The 15,463-nt window shown below is 42.2% G+C and overlaps 1 protein-coding gene and 1 non-coding gene across 2 annotated transcripts in view; both read left to right on the top strand.

Moving 5' to 3' along the window:
* Positions 1-15,463, top strand: part of COLGALT2 (collagen beta(1-O)galactosyltransferase 2) — a 48,102-nt gene that overhangs the window by 1,812 nt on the left and 30,827 nt on the right. The window lies entirely within an intron of this gene.
* Positions 13,555-13,657, top strand: LOC133626312 (U6 spliceosomal RNA). The gene has a single exon (XR_009819400.1). It is a non-coding gene; the product is annotated as a U6 spliceosomal RNA (small nuclear RNA).

The following is a 15,463-nucleotide window of genomic DNA, read 5'->3' as shown; positions in this document are numbered from 1 at the left end:
ACTAAAATATTATGGACACTGGAAAGAAAACTATCTAGGTGTTCTGAGTTGTTCCAGAGAGTGAGCAGTCCCTATAGGGTAGCAGCAATTCCTTGGAAAGGTTTAGTCCTGTTCACTACAGCTCCCTGATAAGCTTTTTCAGAGCTGGGGATGTTCAGGACACTACTTTGTGCATTGAGAGGAAGCTCATAGACAGTGTCTATCAAATCTTTTGAGAACAAATGAAAGAATACAAGCAGTTTCTGGAACTGTCTTCTATTTCAGGCTTTGTGCCTGACAGAGTCCTTTCAACAGGTAAATTCCAGGATTTACCTGTGTTTGCTGTGCTGTTGCATTACTGGGATGGATAGCTTGGTGCGAAGGGCAGTGAAGTGGGTGGTTGTCAGTGTTGCATTCCTTCATTGCCACTTCTATGTCACTTCAAATTTTTCTTGAGTAAGTCAACATTTTAAAATGTCCAAATGTAGGTCTTGAGAATGCAAATTAAAAACACATAATATCTTAAACTTCTATATGCTCTCTATGTTGGTGAAGGGTTTAAATTTGCCTAATGCAGATTTCTAAGGTGGAAGTTTCCCAAGTGACAGTAGAGATGGGTTAAGAAACAATAAATGAGTATGAAGCAAACACTGGATTTTATTTTTGTAGTCTATACCAATTAATCTCCATCTTTGTTAGCCTGTTAGTGAGCAAAAGATGTGTGCTAGACAGTCTTGTACTTCTTTCTTCCCTTTGGTCTTAATTCTGACTTCTTCATTCTCTATGGTTGTGACCAACCTTGGGAGGACTTGCTGGCTACTAATGAATTGAGCAGGCCATTTGGTCTGAGGCCAACTGGCATGTTGTGACCCATGTCCTTCAGTTAAAGGCTTCCTTCCTTTCTTCCTTCCTCCTACAAGAATAAGGAAGCTGTGTCAAAACTCCCTGCTAGAGATAGTCACTGGCCTGCATTAACCCTAGCCCTCCTTGTCTCAGAGGGTATTAGTGGGCACAGGCCAGGTCATCCTGGCATTGTACTAATGACTTAATGGTGCAAATTCCTGTGAAACAGTACTCAAGTCGTTGTCCTGGCCCTGCTTAGCTTGCTGGGATAGACTCATCCATAGGCAGTCTGTCTGTGAGCCTTTGGTACTGGCCACTGAGGTAGGAACAGCAAAGACTCTCCGCCTTAGCAGCAGAACTCAGCTCTCCTCTCTGCTCCGCAAGCTAGTGCTTATGTAGCTGTGGAAGAGTAATTCTGGAGATGATGGTTGTCCCTTCTTGTGAATGAGGAAGGAGTCAGAGCCTTTCCCTCAGGTGCTGGTGGATAGCTTAGCCAATGTTTATCTCAAAAATATCTAACACTGAGAAACAGACTAGTGTGCAGCAACAGTAGAGAGCCTTAAGAAAACATGGCTGTTGGACCTTAGTCAATGGATTTTTTAGCTAGGGAGTGTTCTTCTAATAGGCTCCTTGTGTGGCTGTGCTTGGCATGTTTGCTAAGGTGGGCTGAACTTTTCTCAGGGCTATGTCAGTGACACAAGGCTGAGAACCCAGCCTAGCTGAGTTAGGAAATTTGGACATGTTAAGAAGACTTACTGCATTGTTTCTGTTGGTGTTAGAGAATTGCAAAGGGAGGGAAAAATGTTATTCTTTATCTTGGACAAAAATGACCCAGGAGTTATGTAGTCTGTATGCCCCAACTCTCTTTTGGGTGGTTTGGCCTTGTTTTTTGTGAGCATTAGCTGACTTAATTTGAAATCCATTCAGTTATAGGTAAGGAGTGTTTGCTTGTCAGACAGATAAAGGCAATGTAAAAATATGTGTATTCAGCAGTTTATCATACTGACATACACTTTCCTTAGCCCCAGATTAAGCGACAGTATAGCAAAGAAAGTTGTCTGTAATTTCATCTTTAAATATCTGCTTGCTCATAGCTGTGGGCCAACTGCTCTCATCTTTTAGGAACCTGGAGATTAAGTAGCTGCACAAATTAGTTGGTGCTTGGAAACGATAATTAGATTCCTTTGTACTTGAAAATCTGTGCCTGCTTTGCAGATTAGAGTATGCTTATATTTCAGAAATGATAACAGGAACCATAAGTGGAATTGATGGAAAGCTGGAATAAATCCCAGGTGAGAGATCTGTGGATATACTGTAACAGTGGCTTCAGAGAGTGAATGATTTCCACTTAAAGGAATCAGTTGTAGCTAAAAATGGAAGCTGATGAGATCAGTTAACAGTTAACTTTCATCATTCTATATTATTAGTCTAGAACTAGCTGGTGATACTCTGAGCAGTTTCTTATTCTTCAACAGTTTACTTTTTGAATGTGAAAAATTCTACATAGAGCACAATTTCTGGTAAGATACAGGGATCATTTGACACTTTAATGGCCGTTATTACTCACTGGGAAGTCTTGGCTTCCAAATGTACTATGTCTTCTGACTTTGTTTCCATTTGTGCAATAAGGTCCTTTTAATCTTCATGGTCACTATTAATCACTTAGGAATGCTGCAGTTCCAGTCTGCTGGTTCTGTCTCTGTTGCTTCTGTCCAGTGGTGTTTTACATCTGTTTAAAATTTGCATACCTGTGCTGGGACTTCCACATGCCAATATTAAAACTGAAGTTTTCTAAATTTAATTGACTTTTCACTTGGCTTGTTGTTTAAACTTGTGAGATTTAGTTTACCATTCATGTTTGTAGATATTTTTTATTTATTATATAGCTTTAAGAACAGAATCATAGGCTAGGTGAGGCTAAGAGTGAGGTGGGACTTGCACAGCCCTGGAGTTAGGATTAAGGCAACATTCCTGTTGTGCAAGATGTCACCTAGTCTTTCTTCCAAAGAACTTGTCTAAAGATGACTATATCAAGAGAAAGAATGGGAGTAAAATACTTCCATTTTCTAGCTGGGGAAATTGGAGGAGAAAGATTAAATAATCTACGCAAGATTCTTGAATTTATTGAGAGCAGAGGCAGCATTCACAACTGACATTTCTTGATTGTTCGTTCTTACTGAGGTCACTGCTACACTAAAGTGTGGTGAATTGCATAAGAAATGGAAAACCAGGAAAGGCTAAAGAAATGATCACATCCCAATATCCACAATAACTTTTTTGAGTCTATCTCCCTCATGTAATTCTTGGCAAACCTAAACAAATGGCATCATGAAATTGTTCAGTAGAAACATTTGAAGAGAAGCCGAAAATTACTGCTGTGCCTCACTGAGGTTTGCATGGCAGGACTTAAACTGCTTTTCAGCTAAAATTTTTGCATTTCTGCAGAGGAATGTTAAGCATCAACTGTGTGATGGCAAACATTTGCTTAGTAGCAGTAGTTTATTTTTCCTCCTCTGCTCACAAATGGACAGATTTTGATGTGTCTTTTATCTCATTAAAGAGCTCCATGTCCCACGCTTTATGTTAGGGGCTACAAGACACATATGTGAGCACTGGGATCTTTCATAAAATGAATAAGTAGCCCTCCAGAGCTGGAGGGGTTATATTGTAAAAATGATGTCTTGAAATGTGCAGAAATTCTGTAAGGTTAGTGAAGGTAGTAGAATCATTGAAGATAATGGGATCATAATATGTTGAGTGTGTTTGATTTGGGGGTTTTGTTTTGTCTGAATCCTGCATGCTATGTATCTCTGAAAAAGCAGCCATTTAATTTTGTCTGCTATCTTTCAGATACCATATTTTGAGATGGGTCAGCTCTCTTACCTGTTTGTTACTTATGTGATTGTCTGGTGCCTTGTGATGCGGGTGTGGTGTTTGGAGGCTAGATGCTGATAAAATAAGATGTCACAAAGAAACAGCAGGACAGGGTTTGATATCAGAGGTTATGATAAGCCTTTTGATGCTTTCAAAGGTTAGGGAGAGCTTGTTTTCAAGATCTTGTAGTATGTACAAAGTCAGGGTGAGAATATCTCAAGGAGTTCATTCCTGCCCAGGGCAGGATCCCACTTCATCCCTGAATGAATCAATCCTTCATCCCTGGGATTCTTTATCCAGTCAAAGCTTAGACTGTCAAGGTTGTATACTGTCATGTCTTCTAATGCTTATTCAAGTCAGGAGAAGTAGGAGGCAGCTGTGGGAGTGTGTCAAAGGACCAGCTGTAAACAGTGTTGGCGTAAAGCGCTGGTTTTAATTAAAAACAAAATGATGATTTTACTTGTACATTCCTGGTTTACAAGCTATTTCAGCTTATTAACTTCTGGTGAATCTGGAAGCAGGGATTGGTTACGTCTGATCCAGGTAAAGTCTCTCTAGTTCCTGATGTCATTGCTTGTTACAAGGACAAAACCGTTTTCCTTTCTGCAGTAGTTCTCTGACCGAAGTGTCCCAAGGCTAACGCATGCATATTCTTCAATGGTTAAGGTTGGAAGACACCTCTGTAAATCGTCTGATCCCAACGCTTGCTTAAAGCAGGCTTCACTGAAACAGGCTGCACAAGACAATATCAGTTCAAGTTTTTAATATCTCCAGGGATGGAGACTCCACAGTCTCTGGACAACCTGTTCTAATGAGATAGTCACTGACAAGGAGTGTCTTAGAAATTCATATCAACTGAGGGTGAGTCTCGCTGGGTGCCAGACCTGTGGAATGAAGACAGGTGGGCATGAAGATTGCTGTTCTGATTGACCCCTTCCCCTTCCCCTTCCCCTTCCCCTTCCCCTTCCCCTTCCCCTTCCCCTTCCCCTTCCCCTTCCCCTTCCCCTTCCCCTTCCCCTTCCCCTTCCCCTTCCCCTTCCCCTTCCCCTTCCCCTTCCCCTTCCCCTTCCCCTTCCCCTTCCCCTTCCCCTTCCCCTTCCCCTTCCCCTTCCCCTTCCCCTTCCCCTTCCCTTTCCCCTTCCCCTCTCCCCTCTGCATGCTCTTTCTGCTAAACTGATCATGCTTTCTTTTCAGAAAACTGCCTGATCCCTGCTAGTCAGACTCCTGGGTGTCTGAGCACAGGTGGAGGAGCACAGTTGGTTCCTGGGAGGTATGGCACAGGCCTGCCTTAGGACAGGAAAACAAGGAGTTTTTGTTTGAGGGTCCAGAGGAATAGCAAAGCAGCCAGCTCTGTTATCTAACAGGGTGCATGCAGAACCATAGATTAAAGGGCATTTTCCATCTTTTATGTCAAATATTACAACATCTGCAATTATTTATTGGAGTCCCCTGGGTCTGAAAGTTCTTTGTGTACTGGGTCAGAATTCTCTAAACATCTTTGAAACACATGGTGTGCAGAACATTGAGAGCTGCCCATCGCCAGCATTCACTGGCACTCTTTGGTCTTGAAAGAAAGACCCATATGGGCTACGGGGCAGAGGGAGGACTGAGATGATGCAGGGTGCTGTCTGTCAGAACCTGGAATTTCCTTCCTGTGGGATGATGTCTTGGACTTCATATGATTTCAATATATTTACATACATCTCATTTCCTTCATTTTTAGTGAAGCACAGTCCGTGATGCTCATGGCCAAGGGTGGATTACAGCTAAATGGGGCCCACATGCATCAAAAATTCAGGCTAAAGAAAGACAGGAATAAAAATATTGTTAGTGTCCTTACAAGGTGGAGTTTTGGCTATCTTCTGCAAAGATGTTCATCTCCTTTAGACATGCACGTGGCACTGCAAATAGGCTCATCATTAAAGAAAAGAAATACTTTCTCTTTCTTTGAATGGAAGAAATGAAGCACAGTGTGCTTCATTCAGTGCTGAATCCAGTTTTTAAATGCAGAAGTGATTGGGTTTGGTTATGTGTGTGTGCACTCATGAATATATCTGTTTAACAGGAGACCTAATAAAGCTATGGTGATTTTAAACTTTTACCAGCTGACTGTGGAACTGGTATGTGCTTTCAAATGGAGTGTAGTCACCAGAGTTTTCTGAGAACCACTTTGGTTGTAATAATGTTTTGTAATGTTACATTTCAATCTTCTTCTTGACAGATGTGGCACTGCTAAGTAAATGGCTCAGTTTTGTGTCAGGGAGTGAATAAGGAGTTTCTATGCAGAGGTCAGGAATTCTGTTCACGTAGTATTCTTATGTTGCTTTGAGAGAGGTGATAGCTTGTTTGAGAAAGCTGCAAGACATGCTGGGAAATGAGACCTCCTTATTTGGAAATGAAGGCTGGTAGATCTGCTTTCGTTCTGACCAATTATCTACACAGTCAGTGTGTCTTTTGCCCTTACAGGTAAAAGCATGAAAGCTTATATTGTTTTTTTTTGGGATGGGAATACATTTTTGCCAAAGTCTGTCCTTGCTTCTTTTGCAGGGACTCAAAACACTGGCACTGCTGGAGATGTCAATTTCAATGTTATCCCTGATGCCCATGAGGTGGTGATACATGGAAGTGAACAGGTTTCTAGCTGTTTCCCTTTCATTCTGTCTGTATGCACTGATGTCCTAGGTGCCTATATTGTGTGCTGTCTTAGGTGTGAAATCCCATGATCCTGAGATTTAGCCTCACATTTGCTACTCAGAGGAGTTTCTGAAATGAAAGAAGCAGTCTGTTGGGAAGAGACATCAATGTAACCGGTTTTTGTAATCAAGCAATGAACAACAGAGTAGCAGCCCAGCACTATGCTCATTTTCCCCAGTCTTATGCCATCAGATTTACTTGACTCATTCACATAAATCAGTTTCTGGATGCTGCTGGTGTTTGCTCCAAATGCTACATCCTTCTTCAGTAGGAAGTTCTGGATGGAGTTTCCATTTAGTTGTCTCTGAGATGACTGACTCCAGGGCTCTGGAGAAGCCTACCCAGACTGTTTTAAATAGGTTAACAGAGAATAATAATTGCCTTTGGATCTTTTGCCTCTTTAAATATATTTTTCCTCCAGCTCTGGCTGTCAGAAACTCGGTTACACTCATTTTTCAAAACACTAATCTGAAATAAGTTCAGTATGTGTGCCTGGAATATGAAAATGTCAGTGCTGCTAAATACCTTCTCTTAATTTATGATGATTTTTTTTTAACTTAAAGCAGGATTTAAATGCAAATTATCATTGGTACGTCATGGAGTGGGCTTATGATAGACATTTATCACTCCTAGCACACAATCGCTCACCACTATCCATTATTTCTCACACAAATAAGTTATTTGTTGCTTCTACAAAGTATCTTGTCAATGAGTTGTTATTTCAGACTAGTGAGCTCATAGCTGTCTGCTGGCAGAACTTTGCTCTGATTTCACACAACTGAAGACTGTTGCCAGGATTTTTTGCTTCATACCTGTGTCTTAAAGGAAACTCTGTATTACAGAACAAGAATTGAACTGTCAACTGCTGAGGCAGGGGGTAAATGTCCAGAGCAAGACTGGAACTAAGGCAAACAGTAATTTCTTTTCTACACTCAACAAATTAGAAAGCCAGTACAATGGTGTTGGTTGATCCTACTACCTGTGAACAGCTGCTGTCACCCTCAGGTTTGCTGTAGTGTTTGCTGTAAGGTGCATCATTTGTTGCTGCACTTGGATTACAGATTGCATCCTTGTTTGAATGCAGACTGCCCCACCACTGCACGGTAGGTGGATCTAAATTGCAAATGACAGCAAGTATAAATTTAGCGTACTATAGGGGAGATTTGCTGAGGAGAAACGTGATTCAAGTATCTCTCAATTATTTTTACCTCTCCAATAAACAAAATCTCTAAGGAAAAGTAATTGTGTGTTATTACATCTCACAGCAGTAATCACCTGCTTGACAAATCTGACCAGCTTCTGTTGCTGCAAAATGTGTTGTCAAGTTGGTTACCACACTTCCACTTTTGGGGTAGCCCATAGATAAAGACAAATACCTGGTTATATAGGCACATAGCTGGACCAGAATGTCAGCCTTTTCTGCTCTGGAGGATATACTTCTGCCAGACCTACTGAACCAACAGGCATATTTCTTCCAGGTATCTGGAACTGGCAGCACAGGTAAAGCTATAAAGTTGTGCTAACTCTGGCATATAAGTTAAGAATATACTTGGAAGAAACCAAGTAAGAAGCCAAAGAAACTGAGGATCTTCAACTTGTTATATCTTCTGTTAGCTAATGTGATCATAATAAATTCCTACCCAGGTGTTCCAGGGCAGAAATAATTTATGCAGAAATGGTTGGTAGGGTGTCTGCTGCCTGTCTGGGGTGGTTAGGTTTGGAGGCTGAGAAACAGAGCTGCTAACTGAGAAGGTGCTCAGCAGCCCTGCTGGTTTAAACCATCTGTGATCTGCTCTATTGGTTCTCCCAGACAGCAACTGAGACACTGGCAGATGTTTGAGAGAGCAGAATGATTTCTCAAATGAGACAGCACTAGTCTCTCAGTTTTGCCATGAGGAGAACTATTCAGCAATCCCTCTGGTGGCCAGTTACCTATATGACACATTGATTGTTCAGTTGCAGCTGATTTTTCACATCAGTTGCTGCTGTTGTATGGATTTCAGATGAAACTCTTGATGGATTGTTTGAAAGGCTTCAGAAAACAGAGACGGTTTCAGATGAAAAGCAGGGGAAAAAAAAGGTGTATTTTGAGTTTGCAAGCAGGTGATGCTAAAATCTTTCAATTACTTATGGGGACATTTAAGTGATGCTTTGCCTGTGGTATGTGGTAGGTCAGATTAAATGATCTATTAGACACCTTTGATAACATAAATTCTAAGAAACTTAATTGCTTCAACAAATAAAGGAATTAGACTTCAGTTTGGCTCCTTATACGTCCTATCTGTGTGTAAAACCCAATGTCTCCAAAGACAGCCAATGTTATTTTCTATGAAGTAGATACATATTTTGTAGATAACATGCAACCACTGTTTTATAGATTGCTATCCCCTGTTGCAGTACTGGGATCGTGGTTAGGACAGTGTTTCTTGCTGACAGAGGGAGAGCCTGAGACTGGTTTCCTGCTCACTCAGCCAGGGGACTGTGGGTTTGTTGAAGCCAGACTGTCACTTTCATCTTTGCTCTTTCATCCCTACCACAGCAGTCCCTTGTGATGGGTTTATCAGCTATTCCTAAAATCCAGATTTACATCCTTTGAAATTGCCTTAAAGTCCTCAAAGCTCAAATGTCCCAGCACAGGAATGCTACTGGACAAGTGCTGGGATGCATGCAAGGGCTGTCTGGGTCAGAGCCCATCCCTACTGGGATAGTCAAGGCTAACGGCTGCAGATGTGTGTTGGAGTCTCTCCAGTGAGGTTAGAGAGCACTTTATCTTGTGCACTTCATTCACTGGCAATGGATATAAGCTGTGAATCTTTCCCAATTGGAAATGCCATAGTTAAGAACCATGCTCTACAAAATAAAGGCATACATGTATTACGGGGCTTCCATTTACGCAGTCAGTTTACTAGGAAGTGCCTGTTTTCTGTCTTTATTTACATCCAGGCAATAAGAGGGATAAAAATAACTGTCCTCAAGCTGTGTGTTTGTGGTCAAGATTAAACCTTAAGTAGTTAAAATAGACCGTGCATTTGTATTCTTCTCCATGTGCATTTGCAGCCTCCTGTGCTCAGCTCTCCCTGAAATTTTTACCTCTCCAGTGATGCTACCTGCAACCTGCACAAAGAGCACCATGGAAGTGAGAACTACAATGTTGCATACTGTAAGGGAAGCAATCCCATACTTTAAATGCCACCTCATTTCCAAGTTCCCTTTTCCTCAGTTGAGGATGAAAAATACACATTGCTGCAGAGCTATTAGCTTACACGACTAGAGACAAGTTGAGAACTCACTGTTTTAATTTCTTTTCTCTTTAGGGTTAAGTCAGCCATCAGCATAGCATCAGTTTTCCATCACTTTGAGTCCAGAGTCAGTCTCTTCCAAGAGAAAATGTGTTCTGACTCTGGCATCCACAGTATGTCACGTGTGTTCACCAAACGGTAGCCACGTGTCCCACATATGTGCCCCATACCTCCCTCCATGGGAGAAGCCGTGTGGATTCCTGTATCTGAGTGAAACATGAGATCACAAATCTGGTTCAGACTCAGGAGTTTTAGTTAGCCCCAAGTATTTGGAATTTGAGAGTAGAAGTGCTTTGCTTACACATAACTGTTAAGTGATGAGATTGTTGATGATGTAGTGTTAGTTCAGAGGACCGTGTTATTCTGTGCTGTTGTCTGTCTGAGCTGACAGAAAAAAAGGGATTTTGCCTCGAGTGCTGAGTTAGGCAGGAAAAACAGGATTAGCTGCCTGGTTTGACAGCTTGCTTAGAAGCCCTTCAACATACAAAAAGATGAAAGGCAGTTAATAAATGGACACAGAATAACAGCTGTCTGTTATCTGCACCCCTTCTGCCTGCGAAGCTGGTGCTGAGAAGGGATCGTCAGTTCTGCAAATAAGCAGTCTGTTGAGCAAGGAACTCAAAAGTCTTGGGCCTAATTTTGAGGGACTACAACAGAGTTAAGTCATGCTTATCACTCTGGAAGCTGGAGGCTGGGCCTTAGCTTCTAGGTAAAATTCAACTACTTGTGTCTTACAAGTGCGTGCAAAATGTTTCTAGTCCTGAGGATTTTTTGTTTTGTTGGTTTGGGGTGGTTTTTGATGGGGTTTTTTCCCTCGCTAGTACAAGCACTTCACTGCTTTAAAAAAACAAATCAAAAACCACATCTCCAGAATCCCAGGGATTCTGAAGATAAAATGCTTAGATAGGAAGAGAGGCTTTGGCTTTGAGCTTGTGAGAGTTTCTTAAAAGCAACACAGAGGAAAAGTAGTTTCTGAGGTTGCCATGGCCACAAATTTACCACTAATCTGTCAAATAGTGAATATGTTAAGTAAACTGCTCTACAAAAGCTAAATATCTGTAGTTTATTTCAGCATGTGTTTTGGAAGGAATGTGGGCTTGCTTTATCCTTTCCAGCACTGACATCCACTCTTTTTTTGTGACTTCTGAAAATCCATTAATCTATTTGGCTGTTTCTCTCTGCAAAATGAAGCTGTAATGCTGCCACAGTGCAGTGCTTGGGGAAGTCGACACCTTTGCAGTGGGTTTCAGGGCCCTCAGGGCATGCTGAGAAATACACTTAGCCTTTCAAATCAAGAACATTGTAAAATCTGTCTCTGGTAGAAATTCAGAAAATTTTAATTGATAAATTGACTATCTCATACTAGCAAAGTGGTTTGGGTTTTTTTTTCTCCTCCATGTTCAGAACCCTTTCAGCATATGAGATGTTGTCACCTTTTCAGCCATTTCCTCATCTGAGGCATGATGGACACAATTACAGGTGATATCCAGGAAAACTCTCCACTTCATATGTAAAGGTTTAGTTTTATTTTTTTCCTGCTTGGCTGCAGTGGTTGTTTTTCTGTTCCATTTAATTATATATAAAACATTTTCAGCCATTTGCCAGCAAATATGACATAGTCCATTTATTTTTAAGCGCTGTACTATTCCATGCCATTCAGAGAATCTCCATTTTCCAGTGTAACTGGCTACTTGAGAAAGGTTAGGTAAAAATTATGAAGTTTCAAGTTCCATGCTGGCTTCAGAAAAGTCTTACTCATTAAAATAACTTGCTCATGACTGTAAGCTTCAGCTTAATGTCAGTGAAAAGAAAATTTGGCATAAACTCCTTTTTGCCAAGTGAAACCTGTGCCAGTGAGAAGATAATGAAACCCACACTGCTTGTTTGCTGCAAATTTGCAGTGGGTCAAGAGAAGGGGACAGGGTGATGTCATTAGATTTTGCATATGATTAACTTCATCTTGTAAATTCAGGGGAATTATGGATGGTTGGGCTATTAAACTATTAGGGAGTTGATTATCCCAGGAAGGAAGTGCTGGTCATATCTCCAGAATTAACACTTTGGTTTTGCTTTTTTATTGCTGATTCCTTGATCCCAGAATCCGGGAAACTAAATGACTTCCATGTTTCTGCCTCTCTTCTTTTCCAAGAGCACTCTCAGAAGCTCTAATAATCCCTGAAAAGGCAAAATTCTTTTATCCCCAACTAACTAGGGTGCACATGCCTTGCCTTGAAGACAAACTGTCCTAGCCTGCACCCATCATGTCCTCTCATTTCCTTACCATATGGCAAACAACAACATGTTGGCCTGCACGTTTTGGGATATTTTATTAGCTTTGTGTTGAGCTTCCTTCACGTGGCTCCCATCAGCAGCAGCTGTTGTTAAACACCTTAATTATTTTTGGAACCTTGAGACAGTGTTGGGTGGATTTCGTGCCTCAGTCTTCCCAGAAGTATCTAATACACAGCTAACTTTTGTGTTGTGTTTTGAAGTTTCTTTGCTTATGTTTGATACTGCAGGTCAGATTCAGAAGTGTTCCAAAGAGCAGAACCTTTTTTTCTTTAGTGGAGGGAGGCATTAGCTCGATGACCTCTTGGAAGACTGTGATACTTTCCACCAGCTATGCACCTAATCATCTAACTACGTACCTCAGCACATGGTAATGTTAGATGGATAAATAATACAAATCCCTTGTCAGCTGTGATGTGACTTGTCTATGAGATGACATCTGAAACTCTTGTCCTGTGCTGTCTCCAGCATCCATCTGGAGCTATGAGCTCTTAGGTCAGATTTTCCTGTGGTTTGTGTCAGTGCATTGTTGTTTGTGCTTTTGGTGTACCGGCAGGCTAGGGGGTGATTAGGACTGGTCCTTGTTAACCATCATGCCTCCAGAAACATTGGAGTTAGTTGCTCCTCTAAGGGCTCTAAGGAATGGTGCTTTGTGGTCAGTGGAAGAGGAGGTGCTTTGGCAACAGGAGAGTCAACTTTCTCACAGATTTGCTTGTGATCTAGGCTAGTGCTTGGATCTTTTGTGAAGTACAAGCACGGTGACACCCGTCTGTGTGAGGAATTTATTACAATTCCCTGGTTGACTTTTACTTACTGTACCTCCTGGCTATATTTGAAAAGCAGATTTCGTGTTAACACTTTCCATCTCGAAGGATGCTGACTTGGTAGTACACAGAGGCTGTAGAAGAAGCAGTCAAGAAATTTACTTGTGTTTCTGCTCCTCAGTATCTTGACTGTTACAAGCACCTGGGGTTTTATCATCTTTACATTTGCCCAGTTTGCCTGTAGGCACCCCATAATTCACAGCCCTCCCAGAAAAGCACCAGTGTTTAAAATGTGCCTGTGCCAGCCTTGATCCTGTTATCTTGCACTATAAGGATAAACTCAAGTTATTGTTAGTATCAAAAGTTGTATGAGTTTCTAGTGCACAAATGGCTTATTGTGCTGCCTTCTGAGACTGTGCTGGGGATCACACAGTAAAGTTTTAGATGAGGACATTGGAACCGATCCTTCTAGTACAAGTGAAAGAGGAATGGTGTTCTGTCATCTGAGTGTAAACCCACCATGTTTCCTGTGGGTATGCAGATGCCTGCATAGCAAACTTTGACTTAGGTATAACAGGGGGGTTTTTAAGTTACCTTTCACAAACAAGCTAGACATAATCCAGATGTCTGCTGATTACAGTTTGAAAACTACTGTTCTCAAGCCATCCTGATGTTTAATTCCTTTGAAAATTCTTGCTAACTTCGTCTGTTTCTGTAAGTCTGGTACAACACACCCAGACAGCTGAGGTTGCTCTGCCCTAGGTGTAGGAAAAGAATTACTCATCCTGAGTTTAGATTTGTCTTTGTAGTCTGTACTTTGACAGCACATACACTAAAATTGGAACAATACAGAGAAGATTAGGATGGTCCCTGCACAAGGGTGATACACAAATTTGTGAGGAGTTCCATATCTTTTAACACCCATATATAAGAAGGGATGGAAGGATGACCTGGGAAATTGGAGGCCTGTCAGTTTGACTTCAGTGCCTGGGAAGCTGATGGAGCAAATCATCTTAAGTTCTCTTATGCAGCACAGCCAGGTGATCAGGCCCAGTCAGCATGGGTTTATGAAGGGCAGGTCCTGTTTAACAAACCTGGTCTCCTTCTATGACAGGGTGACCCGCTTGTTGGATGAAGGAAAGTTTGTGGATGTTGTCTACCCTGACTTTAGTAAGGCATTTTGACACTGTTTCCTGCAGCGTTCTCTTAGAGAAATTGACTATTCTTGTCTTGGATGGGCAGATACTTTCCTGGGTGAAAAACTGCTTACATGGTCAGGTCCAATGACTTGTTGTCAATGGAGTTAAATCCAGTTGGTGGCTGGTCATGAGTGGTGTCCCACAGGGCTCAGTGCTGGGGCCACTCCTGTTTAACATCTTTATCAATGATCTGGATGAGGGGATAGGGTGCACCCTTTAAGTTTGCAGATACCAAGTTGGGTGGAAGTGTTGATCTGCTTGAGGGTAAGGAAGCTTTACAGAGGGATGTAGATAGGCTGATGGCTGGGCCAAAGCCAATGCCATGTGTTTCAATAAGGCCATGTGCCGGGTGCCACATTTGGGCCACAACAACTCCCAGCAGTGCTACAGGCTTGGGGGGGAGTGGCTGGGAAGCTGCCAGGCAGAGAGGGACCTGGCAGTGTTGGTTGACAGCAGCTGAACATGATCCAGCAAGTGTGCCCATGTGGCCAAGAAGGCCAATGGCATCCTGGCCTGGATCAAGAACAGTGTTGTCAGCAGGAGCGGAGAGGTCATCCCCTGCACTTGGATTTGGTGAGGCTGCAACCTCCAATATTGTGTCCAGTTTTGGGCCCCTCTCTACAAGAGGAACATTGATGTGCAGGAGAGGATCCAGAGGCAGGCTACCAAGCTGGTAAAGGATTTGGAGCACATCTCATATGAGGAACGGCTGAGGGGTCTGGGCTGTTTAGCCTGGGGAAAAGAAGGCTCATAGGAGACCTTATCGCTGTCTACAGCTACCTGAAAGGAAGCTGTAGGGAGGTGAAGGTCAAGTTTGTTCTCCCTGATAACAAGCAATAGAACAAGAGGAAATGGCCTCAAGTTGCACCTGGGGAGGTTGAAGCTGGATCTGAGGAGGAATTCCTTTCCTGCAAGGGCTGTCAGGCATTGGAACGGGCTGCCCAGGGAGGTGCTAGAGTCACTGTCCCTGGAGATGTTTGAGACAGGTGGGTGTTGCACTTAGGGAAATGGTCTAGTGGTTGATAGGGCTGGGACAAAGGCTGGACTCGATGATTTTAAAGGTCTCTTCCAGCTGAAATGATTCTATGACTCTATGATTCTGTCATTCACTCCTGGTGATAATATTGTAGATCAGGAGGGTGAAAGGAGATTCACATGCATGAGCAATGAGAAAAAAACCTTAAATTGATGCTTTTGTCTGTGCAAGGCAAACCTGAAGCTCGATCTCAAGGTCTAAACCTTTAAATGTGGCAAAACTGTTTGTGTGAGAACATGGCAAAGAGAGAGCTGTGCATTTGACAACAATACTCTGTACTGGAATTTCTCCATGTGTCTCTAATGATCTGTTCATCTGGTACATGCTCCTACCACAGCCCTCTCCATGCCCAGACAGTGAGTCCTTTCATGAAAGAGAAGTGCAGAGTCATATTTCTGAGTGCAAATTGGCCAGGGATTTATTTGTAGTGCAGGCTTAGCCAAGCTAATTTCTCTCAGCAGCTACACGTGGAGTGAGCCACGCAGA

The sequence above is a fragment of the Colius striatus genome, chromosome 10 (assembly GCF_028858725.1).
Source record: "Colius striatus isolate bColStr4 chromosome 10, bColStr4.1.hap1, whole genome shotgun sequence".
NCBI classification, from domain to species: Eukaryota; Metazoa; Chordata; class Aves; order Coliiformes; family Coliidae; genus Colius; species Colius striatus.
The sequence above is the reverse complement of the archived record's forward strand: the minus strand, read 5'-3'. Positions and strand labels throughout refer to the sequence as shown.